The 23,649-nt window shown below is 46.3% G+C and overlaps 1 protein-coding gene across 1 annotated transcript in view; it reads right to left on the bottom strand.

Annotated features, from left to right (window-relative positions):
- Positions 1 to 23,324, bottom strand: part of FucT6 (alpha-(1,6)-fucosyltransferase) — a 606,841-nt gene extending 583,517 nt beyond the window's left edge. Inside the window, exon 1 of the mRNA XM_068388480.1 lies at positions 23,176 to 23,324. The gene's annotated coding sequence lies outside the window, so the exon portion shown is untranslated. The remainder of the gene's footprint in view (positions 1 to 23,175) is intronic.
- Between the last annotated feature and the right edge of the window lie 325 nt (positions 23,325 to 23,649).

Raw genomic sequence — 23,649 nt, 5'->3', positions numbered from 1 at the left:
AGGGTTCGCCCTTCGCCTCTCACTTGCAGGAGGCGAGACAACTTCCTGCAAGGGCTTGGATACCGGGCAAAGTTCCCGAGGTACCACCTTGATGGGAGAGAGGCGGAAGGTACTTACCAGAGACTTCACTCTGAGAGAAGCCTCTTGGGAAGTTCGCGAAGGTTGTGAGGAGTCGGTACGACTATGCTGATTCTCCGCTTAGATGTCCTAACCGGTGTCAACTTGACTCTCGGTAAATTTACCCGATCAGGAACTCCTTGCTTCCTCTCCAGGGGGGAGGAGGAAGAAGCCAAAGCTTCTTGAAGGGGAGGAACAATGGATTTCCGCATTGGATACGCTGAAGGAGAGGATAAACCTCTCCAGAGGTATCCTGGGTGTTCCAGAAGGTTGGATTGGAGGAACACCTGCAACAAAGACTTGGTGGACACCCCTAACCAGGCCATTAAACCTCGGTTCCTGTCCCATGGCGGTGCTGGCCGAGAGATCCCAAGAGGATCGACGCTGAGGGTTTCTGAAAGGAAGTATTACCCGAGACCATCGACGACCGGGCAGAAGGATGCAGCAACCTAGGTTCCTCCTTACAGGGGAAAGGAACGGGGCGGATTGCTGGTTCTTTCGGAGCCTTGAAGGTGAGGAGACTGTTGGGGGGTCGTCCTCGTCATGCGCTATTCTCCTGGGAAAAAGCGAAGGTCTGCGCTTGCAAGCTGGAAAGAGAGAGAGGAGAACCACCTCTGCAAGGGGAGGGCGAACGGTGAGATAGGGAATGCTAATGCCCCAGACAGAGCCAAGAGTTTCCACTCCTATGAATGGCAGCATTCCAGAAGCTTGCATTGGAGGAACACCTGCAACAAAGGCCTGGTGGACAGCCCTAACCAGGGGGTTAAACCTCGGTTCCTTACCCACGGCGGCGATGGCTGAGAGATCCTGAGAGGATTAACGTTGAAGGTTTCTGAAAGGAAGCCTTACTCAAGACAATCGATGACCGGGCATCAGGCTGCAGCATCATAGGTTCCTACATATGGAGGAAAGGAACAGGGCGATTGCTGGTTCTTTTGGAGCCTTGAGGGTCGGGTCGGGGGTCATTTTCGTCCCGAGCTGTTCTCCTAAGAGAACACGAAGGTCTGCGCTTACAATCTGGAGAGGAGAAGAACATCTGCGAGGTGAGGGCGAACGGTGAGTTGGCGAATACCAATGCCCTGGAGAGGGCCAAGAGACTCGCGAAGGAGAATGTTTAGCAACTAATTTCCTCTCTCGTAAACGGCAGCATTTCTTAGGAGAAAACATCTGGCGAACAACGACGTTCAGGCGAACAAAGTTCTGGCGAATGATGAGAGGTTGGCAAACAGCTAAGAGTCACGGGAGAGTAATGAGAAGCTGCAGTTCGATGAGCTGCTGGTGGATGGCACGTGGTTGGCGAGTGCCGAGAGGTCGGCGAATGATGAGCAGTAGGGGAATGCCGATCACCTACCGATCGTTTAAGGGATTGGCAAGTTGGCGAACGCTGAGCAGCAAGGGACTGTCGGCTGACTTCTGATTGGCGAGTCGTTGGTGAACGAAGAGCAGTAGGAGACAGTCGTTTGACTTCCAATCTCCCTTGGCGAACGATGAGCCGTCGGAGGCTGACATGCAGTCAGAGACCGATGGTGAGCTGGCGAAGGACGAGTCGTCGGAGACCAATGGCGAGCTGGCGAATGACAAACCGTTGGCGAATGGCGCACCGTTGGCGAATGGCGCACCGTTGGCGAATGGCGCACCGTTGGCAATCAGCGAACCGTTGGCAATCAGCGAACCGTTGGTGAACGTTGAACCATTGGCAAACGGTGAGAAACCAGGGTATGACTATCAGCTGGTCACTGACGAGACAAGGAACTGGAGGATTGCGAACATCGGCAATTGATGAGTTGTGAGAACTTGGCGAGAAGGCAGAGAATCCGGAAATTCAATGGGAACTGACGAACCACGAACAGCTGTTCGATGGTGAGAGGTCGGAGAGAGGCGTTGATCGGGCTGAACGGCGAGTCCGATAAGAAAGGCAGGCGAATGGCACTGCTGACGAGAGTCGTCAGGTTGATGATCTCTTAGCGAAAGCTGCGGCTGAGGAGACAAGTGGTTAGGTCCTTGACGATTCTCCAAAAGGGGATCATTCGGCAGATGAAGACAACAAGCCAAACAGACGTCTCTTTGCCAGAGGCGAAGGAAAGCGCCTGAGGCAACAAGGAGGACCACACACACTGCGAGTTAGGCGCTGAAAAAATAAGCTTCCGCAGGGGAGAGCTGCTCAGAAAAAATGATCCCTATCCCTAGCAGGTCTCCAGATGGGTATCTCAAAGGGGGTTCTCACTCGCAAACGAGAGAGGTGACCACCTGCAGAAGAGACTTGCCTAGCACCTTGCTCCAGCCCCAACGGAAGCTCGGCAAGAGGGGGGGTGCTGTCTTCAGCAATGGCAACAGTAGCGGAGGAAGAGGTAAGGGAGGAATTGATGGCGGGGACACTCCGCAAGGACAAGGGATCCACCTCAAAGGAAGATGAACGTTACCTCTCAGCACCCAGCTGAAGGAGCTGCAACAGAACTTTTTTCAAAGGAGGACCAGTCAAGCCAGGGGACAGCCACACTTGAAAAACATCAGAAAAGGATAAGGACTTCCCCTGGAGGAGAGGTGGGGCCGCTTCGCTAGGGGAAGCAGTACAGTCTCTCAAGGATCAGGGTTGACCTCGCGTTAATTGGCCTACGCTACTATTCAACGGTTCCCGGAGGAAAGCAGCCAAATCGGAGCTTTGGAGGGAGGTCGGGGAGCAGAAGAAGAAGCCTTGGATTGTTCAACTTCGAGGAAGACCCCGTGGGTGACGAATCTCTTGGTCTTCTTCTTCCGTTGGCGAAAAAATCTTTCCCACTGGGAGGCAGACCAATTCCAGCACTCAGGACAGGTGTTATCCTTAATGCATCGATGCCCTCTACAAGCAGGGCATAACAGGTGCAGATCCGTGCCCACGTTAGATATAAAAGTACGACAGGAGCGGAGCTCAAGTCCTGGGCAGGTCCGCAAACAAAATGGCCAAGAAGGGCGCATACACACACTGGGAAAGAAAAAAAAAAATGACAAATTCGTAGATAATTTGTATTTTTCCTAACGATACAAACCTTTAGCTATTTATTAGGGGTTATTACTTTTAGCCAAGCTGAAAAGACAAGCCATTAATATTTTTGTAAGGATTAACTACCCATTCCACTAGTTAGCGGAGGTAAAGGAGGGTAGCTTGCTAACGCTTCCGCTCGCACACCGGTGATTTAGCTCACTTTGCTTGGAGGTAGGACTTCAAGGGGAATAGGGCTGGCGGGTAAGTTTGTATAAATAGCTAAAGGTTTGTATCGTTAGGAAAAATACAAATTACAGTATCTACGAATTTGTCATTTGCTCCGTAACTGGAACACAAACTTACACTATTTATTGGGGGTGACTCATCCATTTGGAAGGTGGACATCCCTGCCAAACTGGCTTTTGGCTTTACCCAGGGGCTCCTTATTTTGAATAGTTTTGTACCAAAAATAATGAGTCCCTGCAACTCGATAAACCTTTCTAAGCAAGGTCCACGGCTTACGCAAGCTGTGTGTTGAGATGTTTAGAAGTGTGACTGCCTAGGTAAAGGTTATTCTAAGTCTGTAGGAAAAACTGTTGTAACCAGGACTTTGCCAATACCACCTCACCAGGGTATGGGGACAAAACAGTATTAGCTTAATACTAGGAATGCAAGGAAGCATGGTTTACCTGCAGTGGTTTGAGGTCAGCTTATGCAGAGAACCCAGGAGGCTGCTTTCCCCAAGAGAGGGGAGGATGATGACAAGAATAAGAGCCAGTCAAACCTTTTCATTTACGCAGACTAAAATAGGGCAACAGTGCCCTCAACTTTTTGTTACTAGTCCAGTAAGGAACTTGAGGTACAGTATAATACCAGCTGTTGTGCAGTCACCACAGGGCCGATAGAGAACAAATCAAGCCTCCTGTGGGTCACATCTTGCAGTTAGTTGGCTGTGAACTTATTCTGACATTTCCACACCCCAGCCTGTAAAACCTGCATCACAGAGAAGTTTCTCTTGAATACCAGAGACGTAGCTACGCCCCTGACATTGTGGGCCCTGGGACGACGTGAAGGAGGAGGGTTCGGATTCAGGGTACGGTCTATGACCTTGCAAATCCAGGCAGAGATGGTGTTCTGAGTGACCCTCCTCTTGTTCCTCCCTGTGCTGACAAAAAGTGCAGACACACGGGGATGGGCTGCAGCTGTTCTCTCGAGGTACAGCGTCAAGCTCTTCACTGGGCAGAGTAAGAGATGATCAGGGTTATCGGTTACAGAGAGGAGACTCAAAATCCGGAAGGAGTCAAATCGGGGATCTGCCACTCCCGGATTCTGAGTCTTGGCTCAGGGAAAAAGCCGAACATTACCTCTCCTCATCCCCTTAAATGGGTGATGTCGTATAAAAGACCATGAAGTTCACTAACTCGCTTGGCCAAAGCAAAAGCTAGCAGGAACACCGTCTTCCAAGTGAGGTAGCGATGTTGCCTGGTGCAATGGTTCATAGGGAGGTCTCTTTAGAGAGAAGTTGAACCACATTCCATGGGGGAGGTCTCATTTCAGACTGAGGACAGGTAAGTTCGTAAATCAGTATAAGTAAGGAAAGTTCTAGCGATGAGGAAAAATCCATTCTGTTGAGTCTAAGGGCGAGGCTTAAGGCTGAGCAATAGCCTTTTCTCATGCAAATACACGAGGAACTCCGCAACTGCTGGAATAGTGGCATCAAGAGGATAGATACCTCTTCTATGACACCAACCACAGAAGACTTTCCACTTCGCCTGGTAGACTGCTGCTGATGATTTCTGCTGGTATCCTGACATCCTGCTTGCAACTTGTTGCAAAAATCCTCTCTGAGTAAGGAGATGCTGGACAGTCTCCAGGCGTGAAGTCATAGCAAAGCTACGGCTTTGTAGAAGATGTTAGCATGTGGTTGTTTGAGTAGATCATGTCATGGAGGGAGTTCTCTTGGAGACTCTGTCAACAGTTGCAGAAGGTCTGAAAACCATTCCGCGTGATGCCATAGCAGAGCTATGAGAGTCATTGAGAGGTTAAATGATGTTCTGGCCTTGTTGAGTACCCTCCTTATCAGACAGAACGGGGGAAAGGTGTAAACGACGATGTTGTTGCACTGTTGTTGGAATGCATCTTGCCAGAGAGCCTTGAGGTCTGTGACTGGGGAGCAGTACAACGGGAGCCTGAAGTTCAGGGCCGTTGCAAAGAGATCCACAGTCAGAGAACCCCACAAAGTCAGGACTTTGTTGGCAACTAGATGATCCAAAGACCACTTGGTACTCACTATCTGACATGCTCTGCTCAGGTTATCGGCGAGTACATTCCTCTTGCCTGGAATGAAGCATGCCGATAGTGGTATCAAGTGAATCTCGGCCCATCTCAGTATCTCTACAGTACTGCTAGATGCGATAGATAGGGGCTGCAACAGGGTACCTTCTTGTTTGTTGATATAAGCCACTACTGTGGTGTTGTCACTCATCACCACCACTGAGTGGCCGCCAGGAACTGGTGGAACTGTTGAAGGGCCAGAAAGACAGCCTTCATCTCTATAAGAGATTTATGTGGAGGTACTCTTCTGACTCTGACCAGAGGCCTGAGGTTGTGTGGTGGAGCCCGTGGGCCCCCACCCTTGTTTTTAAAACGTCTGAGAATAGCATCAAATCTGGGGGGGAGGACGAGAAGAGCCAGTCCCTTTCGTTGGTTCTTGTCTGACACTCACCATTCAAGGTCTGTCTGTTCCGCTGATCCCATGGAAATCAGGATGTCCAAGTAGTCGAAGGCCTGATTCCACCATGACTTGAATCGCCACTGAAGAGATCGAATCCTGAGATTACCGTTAGGAACTAGATGGGCCAGCGATGAAAGGTGTCCGAGGAGATGTAGCGACTTTTGGGCTGGAAGTTCTTCCCGTCTGAGAATGGGTCTTGAAACCTTTCTTAGTCTCATTATCCTGTCGTCTGATAGGAAGGCTTTGTGGAGATTGGTGTCTACTATCATGCCTAGGTATACCAGCCTCTGCGTAGGAAGCAGGGAGGACTTCTCGAGATTTACCATGATCCCAAGATCTTGGTAAAGCCTCAGAAGTTTGTCTCAGTGTTGAAGAAGGGTTGACACCGAGTCCACTAGGATTAGCCAGTTGTCCAGATAACGGAGGAGACAGATGCCGATCCTGTGTGCCCAGGATGATACTAGGGTGAACACTCTGGTGAAGAAATGAGGTGCTGTGGAAAGACCAAAGCACAGCACCTTGAACTGGTATTTCCTGTTATCTAGGCTGAATCTTCTTGAGTACTTCCCTGAAGAAGGGATTGGGATCTGGAAGAACACGTCCTTTAGGTCCAATATGCATATGAAGTTCCGTCGTCTTACCACTTGTCTGACTGTCTGTCGTCCCCATGCTGAATGGAGTTTGCTTGACAAACTTGTTCAGAGCTGAGAGGTCGATGATGAGTCTCCAGCCTCCAGACGCCTTTTTCACAAGAAAGAGTTGACTAAAGAAGCCCGGGTAATCGTCAAGGACCTCCTGGAGAGCAACCTTCTTCAACAGGTCTGGACTTCTGCCAGGAGGGCTAGCCCCTTTGCTGATCCCATCGCAAAGGAGTCTATTAACACTGGATTCCTGATCAGGGAAGGTAGAGATGTTGTGAACGGGACGCGATACCCTGAACGAATCCTGGAGATTGTCCAGGGTTCGGCCCCGAGTTGCTTCTACCTGTCCCAGCAACTTTGTAGGCATCCTCCCACTGGTGGACAAGCGGAAGGAATGCCTTTCCTAGCCTTTGCGGCCTCGGCCGCTCCCTCTAAGAAATTTCCCTCCCCTGGAGGACTTAGTGCCTTTCCCGTCTTTGGTCGGAAAGGGCTTTTTAGACACCACTGTCTTTGCTGCTGTCTTGTTCATCATGATCTTCGTTGGATGGGACTGCTGAGGAGCTGGTGGTTTATAGGGCTTGGATGTCAAAGCCCTATGGAGGAGGGAGTCCTGGTGGGACTTCCTCCATCTCTCAGAAGCATGTTCCACGTCATTTTGCTCAAAATGAGAGGACCCCTCTAAAGAGGAGTTCCTGAGCCTAGCAATATCAGCATTCAGGCCTGCTGATGGAATCTCTCAGACACAGCATCTCAATGTTTCAGAATGGTGTTCGCCCATATGTTAGAGACTTGATGAGCGAGAAACTCGATGGTGCAAGTGCCTGCAAGAAAGAAAATTTCCATCGCTTTCCTGGTGCGTTCCTTGGAGAAATCCTCGGTTCGAACCAGGATTCCCAGGGTCCCCAACCAAAATTCAATCCACGAAGTAGCCTGCATTGCATACTTTGTGACTTTCTCCTGGTTGAGGATCTCAGATGCCGAGAACAAGACCTGACGGCTGGAGAGCCTATCTAGAGAGAGACTCCCTTGGTAATCTCTTCCAGAGAGTTATGGAGAGGAAAAGCTGGACGAGGCTCGTCCAAGATTTCAAAATATCTCCTCTGCTGGACGTGAGAAAGTGGGAGAAGGTTGGCGGTAGAGCCGGAACGTTGGGAGGAGGAGAGCTCGGAGAGCTGTTGGGCGATCTTAGCCCAGGCATCCTTTAGCCCTTGACACCAGAGCAAGGTTGTACAGTACTGGTCTTAGAGGGCTTCTGAGTGCCAAAGATACAGTCTAAGACTGTGTCTTTGCCCTCTCGTGGGGGTATCTCCGGGTTGGTAAACCCATTGAGTACCCTAGTAAGAGTCAGAACTTGCCAGAATTCATGTTCTGACTCTTTTTGCTCCCCCTCCGAAGTGGGACTAGCAGCAAAGTTTCCTTCTTCCATCCCAGAGGGCTCCTCTCAGGGTGGTCACGCGCATCCCTGGAATGACTAGTGGTTCCTGTAGGCCTGGATGTCCTTGAAGCGGACTTTGGGAGAGTCTTCGAGTCCTTTGATTCCTTCCGAAGAAGGAGGCAAGACTCAAGCATCAAAGGCCAGATGGGATTGTCCCTCCTGACTTCCCTCGGTGGTGGAGAACTCTCCGTGTGAGGAGAAACTTCCTCAGAAGGTGGAAGGGAGGAAGTGCGAGCCTCACGCGACTCCCTCGGCAGAGGTGAGGTAGGAGAGTGTCCAGCGAGAGAGACAGGAAGGACAGGCCTCAAAGGCCTAACAGGAATTAGTTTCACCCTAGGGAATATAATCGTGTCTGGGACTCCTCTTTTCCTCTTCAGAGGCAAAGAAGCCAAGGTTCCTCGCAGTAAGTCTGCTGGTGCCGTTGGATGGGAGGTCACTGAAGAGCGAGATGATATGGCAGGCCTGAAGGCTTGCACTACTACTCTGACCATGGCACTGAACCAAGGCTGCTTGCTGACTGATGCACTGTCAGAAAGATGACCTGAAGGGAAAGGGACCAAAGGTTCCCTGTGAGCAGTCTCTACCGATGTTTGAAGATCGAATCTTCGGGATACTGAACCCTTCTGTGGAGCCTCGCTGTAATGTGTTTGTGGGGAAGGGAATGAAGCGACAGTGACCTGTCAGAGTTTCTATTGTGACGTTCCTTTTGCCTGAGATGTTTTGAAGCCAGGAAAACCTACTCTAAGGTTTGGCGCAAGTGCGCAGGAGAGCCCTAGCAAGCCGGAGAGCACTTGTGTGCATGAAAGTGATGGCGCGCGGTGAGGCGCTGCACAGGTAAATGTAAGTGCGCAGGTGAGAGCGGGTGCACAGGTAAGAGTTGGCGCACAGGAAAGCACTGGTGCGCAAGAGAGCACTAGCGAGTAGAAGAGTGCTGACGCCTAGGAGAGCGCTTGTGAGTTGGAGCGCTGGCACACAGGAGAACGTTGCTGCGCTTGAGTGTGCTGCCGTGTAGGGGAATGCAGATGAGTTGGAGAGCAGTGTTTTGCTGGTGAGCAAAGGTGCACTGGCAAGCTGGCAAACCTTGATCTTTGGAATGGAATGGCGAGAATGCGCCGGTGATCGGTAGATCGCTGGGGCATTGGAAGGTGCTGACGAGCAGGCAAGTGCTGGTGCACCGAAGAGCGCTGAAGCACTGGAGAACGATGACGCTCTGAGAAGCGTTGAAGTGCAAGAGGGCGCTGACGTGATGCTGGTGAGCGCTGGTGCACTGAAGGGCTCTGGCGCGCTGGAGAGCATTGGCGAGCAGCTAACACTTCGACGGTAAAGCATGAGCAGGCATGCGATGAAAAGGAGAGGGGAACGGAGAAGGCGGGTCAGCAGGTCGGCGTGAAGGATGGTCTGGAACAGGGATACGCCCTTTGGAAGGGCGAACATCCTCTGACGGAGATCACGAACGATCCACAGAAGAGTCCAGGGCCGAAGTCCGAGGACTAGCAGCAGTGTTGTCAGGAGAAGGTCCAGGTCGAGGGCCGGAAGACGACTGTAGCGGAGGCTCCTCTGCGGGAAACGGATGCGAAGATGAAGCTGAAGAGCCGAGGAGGCACCTTTTCACCAATGGTGAAGAGCCACCTCTAAGGCGAAGGGAGGGCCAGCTCTGCGAGATTGAAGACGCCCTCTAGAGGCTGGGGGATCTGCAAGCTGACCTTTAGAAGCAGCAGTCCTCCGCAGAGGAGTCTCTATGAGCGAACTCCTCCTCTGAGGAGAAACACTCGCAGGAGAGACAGATGAAAGACTTAGTTCCCCCCTCGAAGGATGAACAGGAACGGTGGGGGGACACAGTCGGCAGCAACACCTGGAGAATCTGAAGATGCAGGGCCACGGCAGCGGCCACGGAAGACGCATCAGATACTACAATATCGACGCACGACAGAGGATCTAACTCCGAAGTCAACGGCAGCTGTGCACTAGCACTAAGAATGATGAAGTGCAACAAGGAGTCCTTGGAGGGCAGACCCGGAAGCCCCAAGGACAACCACACCTGTAAAAAAGGTGACAGAAACAAGGCCTCACAGGGGGGGAAAGGTGGGGCTGCTTTGCTAGGGGAAGCAACACCATCTCTTGAGGACCGGGGTTAGCCAAAAATTAAAGGGTCTACGCTACTACTCGACGGTCTCCCGGAAGAGACCAGACGAGCAGGAGCTTTAGAGAAAGGTTGTTCATAACCCTCTATTGGTCATGGGTTTTTCCCTTTTCGAAGAAACCTTCGAAGGAGAAATATCCCGCTTTGACTTCTTCCGCTGTTGCCCAAACCTTTCCCACTGGAAGGCAGACCACTCCCGACACTCACTACATCTTTCATCACTATCACACCGTTGACCTCTGCAGGCGGGACAAAGGGTGTGGCGATCGGTGTCCACAGCTGACATGAAGGTTCCATAAGGCCAACCTTCAAGTCCAGGGCAAGTACGTATGGTCGCAGAAGTCAACACACACACACACACACACTAATCAAAGAGAAAGCACAAACAAAAGCAATTAATGGCAGTCCAAAAAATATTCGAAGGATGACCCCCCCACCCCCTCTACCTAGCAGAATGGGTATTTAACCCTCGCTAAAATTTAAATGGCTCGTCCTTTCAGCTTCGCTAAGAGTAATAACCCCTAATGAATAGAGAAGGAACTTTGAGAAGAGATCGAGAGGTGTAAGCAAAAGGACAAAGTTCCTTCAACTTCGAGGATTACCTCAAAGGAGAAAAATCCCTCTTCGATTTCTTCTTGTATCACCTGCCAAATATCTCCCACTAGGAGGATGACCACATCATACACTCCTCACAGGTGTCGTTCTGGTTCCCTTTGTGGGAATTTTCCATCGGTGACGGAAGGGGAGAGTTCGAAACTGACTCTTCCCTCTGAGAGCCTTTCAAGTTGGTGGGTGAGGCACTGGTAGGTAGAGGCAAGGCTGAGTTTACCAGGGAAACCTCTGATCTTGGAACACTGGCCAGAATCAGCTTCACCCTCGATAATAAAAGTTTGTCCGGAGTTCCTCTCTACCTCTTCAGAGAAGCCGTCGTGGTCCATTGTCCGGGGTCGGTCGAGACCGAGGACATCCCCAGAGAAACCCCGGGGGCATCCGCAGGTCGCGTAGGCAGCAGAGGGACGAAGGCATGGGTCACAGCCCTGACCAAAGTGCTGAACAAAGGCTGCTTGCTCAGAGAAGAGCTACTCGATAGTTCCCCTGAAGGGATCGAGGTCAAAGGGTCCTTACTAGGAGTCTTCATCCCTGATGATGAAGTCTTTGGCACCGAAGACAATTGTTCCTTCCTAGGTTTTGGAAATTTCGGGATTTTAAGCCCCTGAAGCTTACCATTTTAAACCCCTGAAGCTTACCCTCTTCCTCCTCCCCCCACCGTCGCACTGTTATGCGTTTGCTGGGAGGGGAATGGGGCGACAGTGAACAGTCTGTAACAACCTTAGCTTTCTTTGTGGTTACAACCACCGCTCTCGGTGGCTGTAGATGACGATCCTCACTTGGATGAGGATGAACACTCACTTTCGCAGTCGTATGTTGGACGAGTGGCGGCCGCCGATGCGTTGGGTAACACTGGTGAATCTCCGATCGTTGAAGTGAGGCCTGGTGACCCAGCGATGGATGATGAGTCAGAGAATGCCCAAGCATTGGCACACGCTGCCGCAAAATCGCGGTATCGATCAGTACCGATGAATGAGAGGAAGGACAGTGGGTCGACGACTCACAAGCAGGCGATTCACGCAACACTGGACGGGAAGGATGACACCTGGTCAACAATTCGCGCACCAATGGGTGTTCGCATTCAGATACAGTGAACCCTCGTTTATCGCAGTAGATAAGTTCTAGACCCGACCGCGATAGGTGAAAATCCGCGAAGTAGTGACACCATATTTACCTATTTATTTAACATGTATATTCAGACTTTTATAACCTTCCCTTGTACGTAGTACTGTTAACAAACTACCCTTTAATGTACAGAACACTTAATGCATGTACTACAGTACCCTAAACTAAAACAGGCACAAATATTAAAGGCGATTTTATATCATGCGTTTCCTAAACACACCAAAAAGCACGATAAAAAATGGCAACCAATGTTTTGTTTACGTTTATCTCTGATCATAATGAAGAAACAAACGCATTTAGTGTACACATCTGTGTATAGGTTAGTTTTTGCATTGATTATACAGTATGTTGATTTTGTTATTACCAATGTTTTACTTAATTTTTCTTAGGACTTCCAAATGAAATGTTTTTCTTTATGACGCCGCCTGAAACGACGGCGTCATAAAGTACGCTCAGTAAAGGCCTTTAACGCGCATGATGAAAGTGATAAATAATGATATTACAGTAAAAGCTTTTAGAAAATATGTTATTACAAATATTATTTACCGTATCTATATAAAATCATACAGTACATACAGTACGTAGCAAAGCAGGAAAACAATTTATGAGAGAGAGAGAGAGAGAGAGAGAGAGAGAGAGAGAGAGAGAGAGAGAGAGAGAGAGAGAGAGAGAGAGAGAGAGAGAGAGATTGTTTTACGTACGTAAATGTAAATTTTAAACAAAAAAAATATGATAGGTTACAACATGTATACTCTTCAGACTTTTAAAACCTTCCCTTTAACTTAATGCATACTAAACTAAAACAGGCACAAATATTAAAATGTTAGAATATTAAAATAAAAAATAAAGATTGTTACTGTACTCACCACAAAAGAAGTTGAAGAAAAACTTGAATGATGATGGCGATGAATTTGCTGCACAGTAGAAATGATGATGAAAAAGCTGATGATGTCTTCTACTGTGCAGCCAATGATAGTATTTTACGTCTCTTCAGACGGAGGTGTCTTTTCCTGGGACACCTCTTCAACTTCTTCCTGGGAAACTTCTTCAACTTCTTCCGGGGAAACTTCTTCAATTTCTTCCGAAGGCGTACTAGCAGGAGGAACTGGCTCTTTTTTGCGAGGCTGGAAGAACATTGTGATCGGAAGTTGCTGCCGCTGCTTCTTTTTTCGCTCTAAGAGCATCCTGTAGGGAGTCATGTCTTCATCGATTTTGTTGCAGAATTGCATAGAACGAACCATATCCTCGTCCCACTCTTGCAACATTTCTTTCACCTCCTTTATATGGTTGCAGACCTTGGCAAGCCGTTCTAATGTTAAGCCCGTTTCTTCGACATTTTCTTGGGTCTCTTCCTGTGTTTCGCTCTCTTCTTCACTGGCCGATTTCGTCAGGTCTTCTATGTCTGCGTCAGTTAGCGGCTGGGAATGGCAGTCCAACAACTCGTCGACGTCTTCAGTCGTCATGTCGCCAAACCCGTCACCTCCAATTATCGCAGCCAACTGCACAGATTTCCGTATTGCAGAGTGTTGGATTTCAGACGGAGTAAATCCCTCGTCGTCGTAAACAATCTGGGGCTACAACTTCTTCCAGCTCGCATTAACGGTTGCAGGTTTCATTTCCTGCAGTGCCTTCTGAATGTTCTGCAGGCACGTGGCTATGGTGTACTGCCGCCAGTACGCCTTCAAATTAAAATCTTCATCTTCATCTTCTTGGGCAGCATCCACACACGCAACGAGGTCCGCCAAGGTATTCTTCGTGTAGAGGGCCTTGAACGCCCTGATAACTCCCTGGTCCATCGGTTGAATTAATGACGTGGTGTTGGGTGGCAGGAACTCAACCTGAACTCCCTCACGCGACAGGTCAGTTGCGTGTCCACCAGCGTTATCCATAAGGAGAAGGATCTTGAATGGCAAGCCCTTCTCTAAGAGATATTGACTGACTTGCGGGATGAAACACTGGTGGAACCAGTTGGAGGTCAGCATCTTCTAATCCATGCTTTTGGATTATGCATCCAGTACACGGGAAGGAGATTCTTATTCTTATTTTTCAAAGCGCGAGGATTTTTCGACTTGTAAATAAGCCCCGGCTTTAGCAAAAATCCAGCAGCATTGCCACACATCACGAAGGTAACGCGAGCCTTGAATGCTTTAAAGCCAGAGGCTTTGACTTCTTCTTTGAACAGGAAAGTTCGCGACGGCATTCTCTTCCAAAACAAGCCGGTCTCATCCATATTAAACACTTGTTCCGGATTGTATCCACCTTCGGCGATAATATTCTTGAACGTCTCGTTCACGTAAGTTTCAGCAGCGGCAGTGTCAGCGGAAGCAGCCTCGCCATGCAGGGAAACGCTTTTCAGGGCGAAGCGTTTCTGAAACTTCGCGAACCATCCTTTGCTGGCGGAAAAACGTTGTTTCTGACGCTGGGAATCAGTGGATGTCCCTGGTTGAGGTTCATCTACATCATCATCTTCTTCAGCATGGTCGCCATCGTCGTCTTGAGGTTCCTTTGCCGCAAAATTCTCATACAAGCTCAAAGCCTTGTTTCGGATGGTGTTCGTATCCAACGCTATGTTCTTCTTCCGGCAGTCGGCAATCCACACTGCTAAAGCACCATCCATGCGTACGATCGTTTTATTACGCGTGGTAACGACTCGCTTCGCTGATCTGCTAAAGGTGATGGTAGCCGTCTTTCTAATGTTCGCCTCGTCCTTCTTGATATAGCAACGGTGGATTCGTTGACTCCAAAATGGCGGGCTGCGGCCGCGTAACTTCTACCGTCTTTTAACATATCGAGAAGCGTCACCTTCTCAGCAATCGTCATCATCCTTCGGTGGCGTTTAGGCTCACTACCAGCCTTAGTAGAAGCAGAATGCTTGGGAGGCATTGTACAGTAGGGTTTAACAGAAAGTTCAACAAAAAGTTCAACTTAAAACAGTCACGCACAGCACAGATTAAAGTTCACAATAACTTAACAACGTCTACACAGCGATACGGCGGGAGAGAAAGTGACCGCGAAAAGATGCTGGAAGTTGGAGATGCGGGCAAAACACCAATCACAGGCTAGATTACAAAACTTGGGTTCTGATTCGTCTTCTATCAGCGCTTGAACCAATCACAATCCGTCTTATATGCTACGTAGGTTACCAATTCAAAGTACAAGGTACCCTACGTATACAGTAATAATAATAATAATAATAATAATAATAATAATAAATAATGATAATAATAATAATAATAATAATGATAATAATAATAACAATAATAATTTTAATAACAACAACCACAATAATAATAATAATAATAATAATACAGCTTTACGTACGCTATTTTACGCTTCTTTTGTTGTAGGATATGTCTCTCTCTCTCTCTCTCTCTCTCTCTCTCTCTCTCTCTCTCTCTCTCTCTCTCTCTCTCTCTCTCTCTCTCTCGTACGCTTATTCGAGATGTGATTTTTGCAACAAAGAATATTATTGGATGCAGTACTACGTACGTATACATACAAAAGATTCATGGAAAAGATGCACATCCATTACATTTGTAGTACAGTAGCAGCCATCAGCAGCCTTACACCATTCTAATATGGTATGACTGCATCTGATTTGCGTTTCATGTTCGATTTAATTTTACTACGTACTGTATACAATACTGAATTATCGTATGATCACATTCTCTTTTCGTGTTTTATTTCTTTCTGTACTGAATTATATGTCAAATGTAATGCAATGAACAATCAGTAAGAGCAGATATTACTAATTACAGTATTAATGGAATTACAGGTAACGAAATATCGTATTTGGGGTCTTCAAATATCGCGGTATTTTCGAAATTTCCGGAAAATCCGCGATGTTTATATATATGGGTTATGAAAAAAACCCGCGAAGTGGTGAATCCGCGATGGTCGAACCGCGAAGAGGGAGAAGTCTTACGTGACGCATGTGAAAGCTGTCGGGTAGGAAATCGATGTTCCCGATGCTAACAAGTAGGCTATTTTCCGAGAGGAAAGCGAAATAGCAGGCGGTTGTTGAGTTACAAGTGCAGTGAACCCTCGTTTATCGCGGTAGATAGGTTCCAGACGCGGGCGCGATAGGTGAAAATCCGCGAAGTACTGACATCATATTTACCTATTTATTTAACATGTATATTCGGACTTTTAAAACCTTCCCTTGTACGTAGTACTGTTAACAAACCACCCTTTAATGCACAGAACACTTAATGCATGTACTACAGCACCCTAAACTAAAACAGGCACAAATATTAAAGGCGATTTTATATCATGCGTTTCCTAAACACCTAAAAAGCACGATAAAAAATGGCAACCAATGTTTTGTTTACGTTCATCTCTGATCATAATGAAGAAACAAACTCATTTAGTGTACAGTACACATATATGTATAGGTTAGTTTTTGCATCGATTATATTGATTATACAGTACTGTACTGTATGTTGATTTGTTTATTACCAATGTTTTAGTTTACGTATTTTTCTTAGGACTTCCAAATGAAATGTTTTTCTTTATGACGCCGCCTGAAACGACGGCGTGTACGCTCAGTAAACAACCACGCTCAGAACAAACAAGGCATTTAACGCGCATGATGATAGTGATAAATAATGATACAGTACATACAGTATTTACAGTAAAAGCATTTACAAAATATGTTACCTTACAAATATAAATTATACAGTATTGTACGTAGCAAAGCAGGAAAACAATTTACGAGAGAGAGAGAGAGAGAGAGAGAGAGAGAGAGAGAGAGAGAGAGAGAGAGAGAGAGAGAGAGAGAGAGAGAGATTGTTTTACGTACGTAAATGTAAATTTTAAACAAAAAAAATATGATAGGTTACAACATGTAGACTTTTAAAACCTTCCCTTTAACTTAATGCATACAGTACGTACATTACTAAACTATAAAACAGGCAGTAAGAATATTAAAGTAAAAAATAAAGAGTGTTACTGTACTCACCACGAAAGAAGTTGAAGAAAAACTTGAATGGTGATGGCGATGAATTTGCTGCACAGTAGAAATGATGATGATGAAGCTGATGATGTGTTCTACTGTGCAGCCAATGATAGTATTTTACGTTTCTTCAGACGGAGGTGTCTTTTCCTGGGACACCTCTTCAACTTCTTCCTGGGAAACTTCAATTTCTTCCGAAGGCGTACTAGCAGGAGGAACTGGCTCTTTTTTGCGAGGCTGGAAGAACATTGTGATCGGAAGTTGTTGCCGCTGCTTCTTTATTCGATCCAAAAGCATTTTGTAGGGAGTCATTATGTCATCAACCTTGTTGCAGAATTGCATCGAGCGAACCATATCCTCGTCCCACTCTTGCAACATTTCTTTCAACTCCTTCGCGTGGTTGCAGGCCTTGGCAAGCCGTTCTAATGTTAAGCCCGTTTCTTCGACATTTTCTTGGGTCTCTTCCTGGGTATCACTCTCTTCCTCACTTGCCGATTTCGTCAGGTCTTCGAGGTCTGCGTCAGTTAGGGGCTGGGAATGGCAGTCCAACAACTCGTCGACGTCTTCAGTCGTCATGTCGCCAAACCCGTCACCTCCAATTATGGCAGCCAACTGCACAGATTTCCGTATTGCAGAGTGTTGGATTTCCGACGGAGTAAATCCCTTGTCGTCGTAAACAATATCGGGTCACAACTTCTTCCAGCTCGCATTCACGGTTGCAGGTTTCATCTCTTGAAGTGCCTTCTGAATATTCTGCAGGCACGTGGCTATGGTGTACTGCCGCCAGTACGCCTTCAAGTTGAAATCTTCATCCTCGTCATCTTGGGCAGCATCCACACACGCAACGAGGTCCGCCAAGGTATTCTTCGTGTAGAGGGCCTTGAACGGCCTGATAACCCCCTGGTCCATCGGTTGAATTAATGACGTTGTGTTGGGTGGCAGGAACTCAACCTGAATGCCCTCATGCGACAGGTCAGTTGCGTGTCCACCAGCGTTATCCATAAGGAGAAGGATCTTGAATGGCAAGCCCTTCTCTAAGAGATATTTACTGACTTGCGGGATAAAACACTGGTGGAACCAGTTGGAGGTCAGCATCTTCGTAATCCATGCTTTTTTATTATGCATCCAGTACACGGGAAGGAGATTCTTATTTTTATTTTTCAAAGCGCGAGGATTTTTCGACTTATAAATAAGCCCCGGCTTTAACAAAAATCCAGCAGCATTGCCACACATCACGAGGGTAATGCGATCCTTGAATGCCTTAAAGCCAGAGGCTTTGGCTTCCTCTTTGAACAGGAAAGTTCGCGACGGCATTCTCTTCCAAAACAAGCCAGTCTCATCCATATTAAAGACTTGTTCCGGCTTGTATCCACCTTCGGCGATAATATTCTTGAACGTCTGGTTCACGTAAGTTTCAGCAGCGGCAGTGTCAGCGGAAGCAGACTCCCCATGCAGGGAAACGCTTTTCTGGGCGAAGCGTTTCTGAAACTTCGCGAACCATCCTTTGCTTGCGGAAAAACGTTTCTGAGGCTGGGAATCAGTGGATGTTCCTGGTTGAGGATCATCTGCATCATCATCATCTTCAGCATGGTTGCCGTCGTCGTCTTTAGGTTCCTTTGCAGCAAAATTCTCATATAAACTCAAAGCCTTTGTTTGGATGGTGTTCGTATCCAACGCTATGTTCTTCTTCCGGCAGTCGGCAATCCACACAGCTAAAGCACCTTCCATGCGTACGATCGTTTTATTACGCGTTGTAACGACTCGCTTCGCTGATCTGCTAAAGGTGATTGCAGCCGTCTTTCTAATGTTCGCCTCGTCCTTTTTGATATAGCGAACGGTGGATTCGTTGATGCCAAAATGGCGGCCGGCGGCCGCGTAACTTCTACCATCTTTTAACATGTCGAGAAGCGTAACCTTCTCAGCTATCGTCATCATCCTTCGGTGGCGTTTAGGCTCACTACCAGCCTTAAGAGAAGCAGAACGCTTGGGAGCCATTACAGTAGGATTTACGTACAGTACTGTAACAAAAAGTTCAACTTAAAAAGGTCGCACACAGCACAGATTAAACTTCACAAACTTAAGAACGTCTACTCAGCGATACGCGGTAACAGAGAGTGAACGATCCAGCCCCGCGAGAACTTTGATGCTGCGGGTAGAAGATGCGGGCAAAACACCAATCACAGGCTAGATAACAAAACTTGAGTTCTGATTCGTCATCTATCAGCGCTTGAACCAATCACAACCCGTCTTACAGTACTATGATGCGTTGGTTACCTACTCATAGAAGATGCCCCGCGCATACTGAACGTACGTAGATTAAGTACAATACCGTAATAATAATAAATAATGATAATAATACTGTACAGTAATAATAATAATAATAATGATAATAATAATAACAATAATAATTTTATTAACAACAACAACAATAATAATAATAATAACAATAATAATAATACACACTTTACGTACGCTATTTTACGCCTCTCTCTCTCTCTCTCTCTCTCTCTCTCTCTCGTACGCTTATTCGAAATGTGATTTTTGCAACAAAGAATATTATTGGATGCAGTACTGTACTACGTACGTATACATACAAAAGATTCATGGAAAAGAAGCACATCCATTACAGTACACACCATTCTAATATGGTATGACTGCATCTGATTTGCGTTTCATGTTCGATTTAATTTTACTACGTACTGAATTATCGTATGATCACATTCTCTTTTCGTGTTTTATTTCTTTCTGTGCTGAATTATATATCATATGTAATGCAATGAACAATCAGTAAGAGCAGATATTACTAATTACAGTATTAATGGAATTACAGGTAACAAAATATCGTATTTGGGGGTCTTCAGATTTCGCGGTATTTTCGAATTTTCCGGAAAATCCGCGATATGTATATATATATATATATATGGGTTATGGAAAAACCCTGCGAAGTGGTGAATCCGCGATTGTCGAACCGCGAAGTAGCGAGGGTTCACTGTGGTTCTTGCCTAGCCAGCAATTTACATAAGGTTGAAGGACCAGACGATTGTCAAACTGCAAGCAATTCTCAAGTAGCAAGCGATTTACGAGAGGCTGAAGGAGCAGGGGGTTCACGAGTCGTCAGCTGTACGCGATGGCTAGGCGATTTACAAGCTGATGGGACGGTGGGCGATTCTCGCATTGTGTGTCGATTTTGAACCTGACAAGCAGGTGAACGTCAAGCAGAAGCCAGATGAGACAGAGAACGTAACATATGGTCAGGAGATCGAGAATGATTCCTTGCAAGCGACAAATGAACCAAAGTTCGTTGAGGAGAGGCCAATGACGGATGCGATGGTCGGGAACCAAAAGAGGCAGGCAGGGCAGTTTCCTCCGAAGAGGCAACGAAGTGAAGAGGTGTCTCTTCGCCAAGGGAGCAAGAGCACCCTGATGGCGGAGGGGAGGATGGACACGGCAAGGTCCTCTGCCACCAACACGAAGTTGCACAACGAACGTAGGATCAACAAGCTGATCATCAGCAGGCCTCCAAAGAGGAGTCTCTATGTGTGCCTCTGAGCTGGAAAGGGGAACACTCGCAGGAGAGACGTGCCTCGGACTTTGCTCTTCCCCCGAAGGATGTTCCTCAGGGGAAGGAACGCAGAACTCGGCGGAGACGGTAGATGATGCAGAAGACGTTGCCTAAGGAACTGCTGGCGGGGCAGTAGAAGAGTCCTCCGACGCTACCACATCGACTTAGGACAAGGAGTCGACGTCTAACGCTGATACCCGCTGAAGATTTGCACCCCGCCGCATGAACCGTAGCAATGCCTCCTTGGATGGAGAACCGGACAAACCCAACAAAGGCCACATCTGCAATACAGGAGAAAGAGATAAGGCCTCACTCGGGGGGAGAGCCGGGGCTGCCTCACTGGGGGAGGCAGCACAGTCTCTCAAGGACCGAGGGTGACCAGGTGTTAATGGGTCCACACTACTACGCTTCGGGCGCCCGGAGGAAGCCGTTCGAGTAGGAGCTTTGGAGGAAGAAGCCTTGGGTTTTTCCTACTTCGAAGGAGAAGAGCCCCGCTTAGACTTCTTTTTCCACCTACTCCCAAACCTTTCCCACTGGGAGGCAGACCACCCCCGACACTCATCACACTTATTGTCTACGTCGTAGCGTTGACCTCTGCAGACGGCGCAAAGGCAGTGGGGATCTGTTTCCACAGCGGACATGAAATTGCCGCAGGTGGCGGCCCTCCGATCCGTTATAGGTACGCATAGCTGTGGAAGAAACTCGGCATACACACACACTGAAAAGAAACGCAAAAAACAGATTAAAGGCAGTCCAAAATGGAGAGGAGGAAGAGCAGCATTAACCGTTCTCCATCTGAGCCAAAAGCAAAGTGAAGGTCAGTCACAGGTGTATTAGTGAGGGGTGTAGCTAGCTACAAACCCTAACCCCCGCTAACTAGCAGGATAGGTAGTTAACCCTCGCTAAATTCTAATGGCCTGTCCTTTCAGCTTGGCCGAAAGTAATACCCCTAATAAATAGCGTTGGTTTGTATTCCAGTTATGGATCAAAACAAAATTTACTAGACATAAACCACTCGCTCGTAACTCACAGACAGTGAATTGTACAGTAATACCAGTGACTGTAAATAAAGAAAAGATAAGTCAAGGGCACCAAAACACTAAAAGGGTAAGCGAGTTGAATGCAAAGGACTTGATTGCAGAGAGTAAGAGAGAGCACAGCCTCTTTTCTTCACGACCAGCAATGTTGTGGGAAAGCGATGTGAGCTGGAGTCCTCTTGCTCCATGCACTACGGTTGCCTAACAAGGAAGCATGATGCAATCAAAAAAAGTTTTCTTTGATTGGCCCATTATAGAAAACATGATTAGCAGTTACCCCATATAAATGACTCAGAGGTTTGTATCTGCATAGGAATATACATGTTTTTCAAGCTTTATGGGTGGGTTAATTTAAGAGATTAGTTTGAAAAACCCTGTTTCTAGAATGAAGCTGGTTGTCAAACAAAGAGAGTACTGTATTGAGACTTGGTCTAAAGGTCCTGTCACACTAATTTGCTTAGTTTAAGGACTGTTTTTCTGGTCGTATACAGTAGGGGAATCTTACTCTCTACAGTGAAATTTATGTAGACTTTTGAATTTGTCGATAACTTTATATTTTGATGACAACTCTGGTGTCATCATAAATTTTGAAAACAATAGCAATTGGATTCAACCCGTCGCTACCGTCAACTTTATTGTTTACTTACATCTCAAAGAAAGTGTATTTCAAATCATTAAATGGAATATGGAGAGCCTGTGGTTGTGTAATAAAGGTTAGGAATAGTCTATCTAGGTTTAGCAATAGGTTATGAAATATTTTTAAAGGCTAAGCTACTCCTACCCTAGTTTGCAATTCTATACACAGATCTTGTAAAGATGAATAACCCCATCCTCTATCTTGTCAAGATAAATAAAACATATAAAATTGAATGACCCATTGTTATTATAAGAACCAATTGCAAAAATGTAGGAAACAAAATCAACAAAATTCACACTTGGAAGTTACAGCTGAGGTGGTTTGTTTATAAGTTTGGACAACAACAACCACGGTAGGATAAAGAATGTACGTGACAACCATAATACGGAATGATGCCGACTTCTTTGAAAAGTCGACAACAAACTCGAAAGTAGTCCACAGAAATATTGCTGGTGTGACAGCACCTTATGGGTAAGCTAAGGATATGGCATTCTAGGGGGGATTGCATGGGGAGTAGGCTGCCAGGTAAGTAGGTAAGGATACAGCTCCTAAGTTAGGTTAAGTGGGGAACCTCGGGTAAAGTGGTGATCTTCAGTTTGTTTCTTTTAAAATATGTTTTTTCAGTCAACTTCTGGAATTTCAAAACTTCTATAATTTGAAAAACGTAGATTTTCCCAATTATTGTCACTTCTTATTTTCCTCAATAGGGACATTGTGCTACAGAAAATATAAATCCAAAAGATGCATATAAGAAAGAGATTTAGCACAAAGTGTTATGAGGATATAAATGAATGTACAATCTTATATGCAACTGGTGTTGGGGTTCATATTTACCGATTATATGATTTATTGCCTTTAGTTACGTAACTAAATTAAATCATTCCAAGACATCAAACTTACAACATATTTCAGGATAAACATATAACTGGGAGTGATAGACCTATGATAAGGATAAGTACCGGTAGTCCAGTAATAGTACTGTAAAAGCTAGTCTTATTTTGAAGGTGCTATACAAGTCAAAATAAAATGCCAGCTTCTATTATTTCGTTTTAAGTTATCTACCTTAAACTGTGACTCAAATAAAAAATGGACAAAGGTGCACGTTGCTTAGGACAGTCCCAGTGACAGGCCCTATCAACAATAGACAGGAAACAAGTTCATGTCAAAACACTCACATTTGCCTTAACCTATCCTTATAATTTTAAATAGAATGCAGTTTACTTACTTCTTCCGTTCAACCAGTTTCCTTCTATACTTTTGTTTCCGATCGAATAATCAAGACAAAATAAGAATACACTGATAAAAGGGAGGTAACGGTAACCACTAGTTTAACCACGACGGTAGTTCGCAAGTTACAAGGCCAATCAACAATATCCCCGAAGTCTGTGATCTTTATTTACGTTCGGAGATGCGATCCGAATCTATATGAATCATGAATTTAAGGCTTCCACGAGTCTAGGAGTCTATATTTTCCAGACATCATCTCATCTATAGCAATTTGTCCATTAAAGAAAACCTTTAAAAGGGAGACTACTCTGGATTCATTATTATTATTATTATTATTATTATTATTATTATTATTATTATTATTATTATTATTATTATTATTATTATTAGCTAAGCTATAACCCTAGTTGGAAAATAAGGATGTTTTAAAGCCCATGGCCTCCAACAGGGAAAAATAGCCCAGTGAGGAAAG

This window comes from Palaemon carinicauda, chromosome 15 (genome assembly GCF_036898095.1).
Source record: "Palaemon carinicauda isolate YSFRI2023 chromosome 15, ASM3689809v2, whole genome shotgun sequence".
NCBI lineage: Eukaryota > Metazoa > Arthropoda > Malacostraca > Decapoda > Palaemonidae > Palaemon > Palaemon carinicauda.
Note: the sequence above shows the minus strand (reverse complement) of the source record. Positions and strands in the feature narration are given on the sequence as shown.